Source organism: Chiloscyllium punctatum, chromosome 42, assembly GCF_047496795.1.
Source record: "Chiloscyllium punctatum isolate Juve2018m chromosome 42, sChiPun1.3, whole genome shotgun sequence".
Classification (NCBI taxonomy): domain Eukaryota; kingdom Metazoa; phylum Chordata; class Chondrichthyes; order Orectolobiformes; family Hemiscylliidae; genus Chiloscyllium; species Chiloscyllium punctatum.
The window spans coordinates 20,487,259-20,489,998 of NC_092780.1; positions in this window are offsets into that span (position 1 = coordinate 20,487,259).

The window sequence follows — 2,740 nt, forward strand, 5'->3', positions numbered from 1 at the left end:
GTTTTTAATATATTCATAATATGTGGTCTTGGCTGGTTGGGCCAGCATCCATTGCCTATCTCTAACTGTCTTTGCGAAGATGAGCTGCCTTCTTGACATGGTAGGTACACCCACAGTGCTGATAAGGAGGGTGTTCCAGGATTTTGATCCAGCAACTGTGAAAAACTTTCATGTTTTCAAATTAGAATGTTGAGGGCACTTGGAGAAGAACTTGTAGATGATCCCAAGTATCTCCTGACCTCCATCCTTCCAGGTTTTAGTGGTCATGGGTTTGGAATTTCTTCAGTGCAACTTATAGATCGTATACACTATTGCTTTCTCAGTGGTGAAAGGGGTGAACATTTGTGAATATGGAGCCAATCAAGTGGGTTGCTTTGTCCTAGATGGTATCAAGCTTCTTCAGTAATAGCACTCATCCAGGCAAAAGAATAGTATCCCATCATATTCCTGATTTATGCCTTGCAGACAATGGACAGACTTTGAGGAGTCAGAAGGTGTGTTACTCACTGATGATTCCTTGCTCCTGACCAGTTCTTGTAGCCATCCAGATCGGATTTTGGTTAATGGTAACCCCCATGATGTCTTTGAATGTTGGGGAGGTGATGGTTAGATTCTGCCTTGTTGGAATTGATCATTGTCCAGCGCTTAAGTGGCACACACGTTATCACTTCCCATACAGTTCACACAACTAACAGAGCCCTGATGAAAATGATCAACAAAATGTTGTATGATTGACGCATTGCATCTTTGAAGTTTTAATTTAACACAATCATCCTCCTCCACTATCCCATTTCATTATACACCACTCTGATACTGTCCTAATATAATTATATTCCTGCTGACTAAAGACATAGCTCATTCTTGTAAAGGCTTCTCCTCCTGAACTCATGGCATTTCCTCCAAAAACTCATCGTGAGCCATCTCGTTTTTCTCATTTCTATATTACTTTTTGAAAATATTTTTCTTAAGTATGGGGTTAGTATATGTATGTAAACCAATAACATCCAGATTTAATTCTCATGCTACGGTCACTGTGTTTTCTGCTTGTCATCACATAATGAATGACCCAAAACATTTTGCAGCTCTGCATTGGCATGACCAAAGTCATCCTGGTGAGCTTTGGTCAAAACTTTGTCTTAACTTCTTTCCCCTCTCCTAAATGTTCAGGTAGACTAATACCTGGAAATGGAAGCTTGACTTAAGAGCAAAGGCTGGACACACAATAGGCTTGTATCTGTCAAAGTTTGAATGAAACACAAAAGATCCTGAGGAGATTGGACAATAAGAAGTCACTTACTGAAGCCAGAAGAAGGAGAATTTGTTTTCTCACAGAGGTTTGTAAGTTTTGGAATTCTCTTCTCAAAAGGTAGTGGAAGTAGAATCGTTGAATATTTTTAAGGCAGTAGTTGATAGATATTTTGTAAGCAAAGGGGTGACACACTATCAGGTGTAGACAGGAATGTGGACTTGAGTTTAAAATCATATTTTATCGAATGATGGCACAAGCTTGGAAGGCCATGGGAGCCACTCCTGCTCTTAATTTGTACATTATGATGCCAACATTTCTCCCTCAGCAATTAAAACATTAATTGATAAATTATCCAATTACATTTAGTGAGACATGATTATAATGTCATGATTTCCATACTTCCCAAACAATCAACAATGATTTGCATGGATCAACTGTACACCTTTAATATAAAAGGATCAGTAAAGTTGATGAAGAATCAAGGATAGTTTGTATTTTGGTAACAACGTTAATGTAATAAAACATTTCAACACATTTCAGAGGCATTACTAAAAAAATGACATGGCATAAAATGTTAAAAATCACACACAACACCAGGTTATAGTCCAACAGGTTTAATTGGAAAGTGTCGCTCCGAAAGCTAGTGTGCTTCCAATTAAACCTGTTGGACTATAACCTGGTGTTGTGTGATTTTTAACTTTGTACACCCCAGTGCAACACCTGCATCATAAACATCATATTCCTGATGAAGGGCTTTTGCCTGAAACGTCGATTTCGCTGCTCATTAGATGCTGCCTGAACTGATGTGCTCTTCCAGCACCACTAATCCAACACCAGGTTATAGTCCAACAGGTTTCATTGGAAGCACATTAGCTTTCAGAGCACCGCTCCTTCATCAGGTGGTTTTGGAGGACACCTGATGAAGGAGCGGCGCTCCGAAAGCTAGCGTGCTTCCAATGAAACCTGTTGGACTACAACCTAGTGTTGTGCGATTTTTAACTTTGTACACCCAAGTCCAACACCGGCATCTCCAAATCTTAAAAATGCAGAAGAGGTAGGAGCATCATAACGAGGTAGTAACATCATAAACAGGCTGGAGCATCTTGAGATGTCGGAGCACCTTAGAAATGTGGGAGTGTCATAAAGAGGTAGCAACATTTTAGAGAAGTAGCAGCATCTTCAAAAGGTGGCACTTGTACACTGTAATGGGGCACAGTCAATATTCTTTAGATGAACAGAGTCAGATCATTTCGAGTTAACCCAGTGAACATGAATTCAATCATTAGAATGTCATCTGTCTCGTAATTTTACAAGTAATTTTGGTTGGTGGTGGCTTTTTGTTGTTGTTGTTGTTGGTTTTGAACAAGAATAGGTTGTGAAGGTTGCCTGCAATGGAAAGCAGAGCAGGAATGCTCAGCCAAGGCTGGAGTGCAGGCCATAGCTGGGGCAGCGTGGCACTGCGCCTGCGCGAAGGGCTCGGTCGCGTCGGAA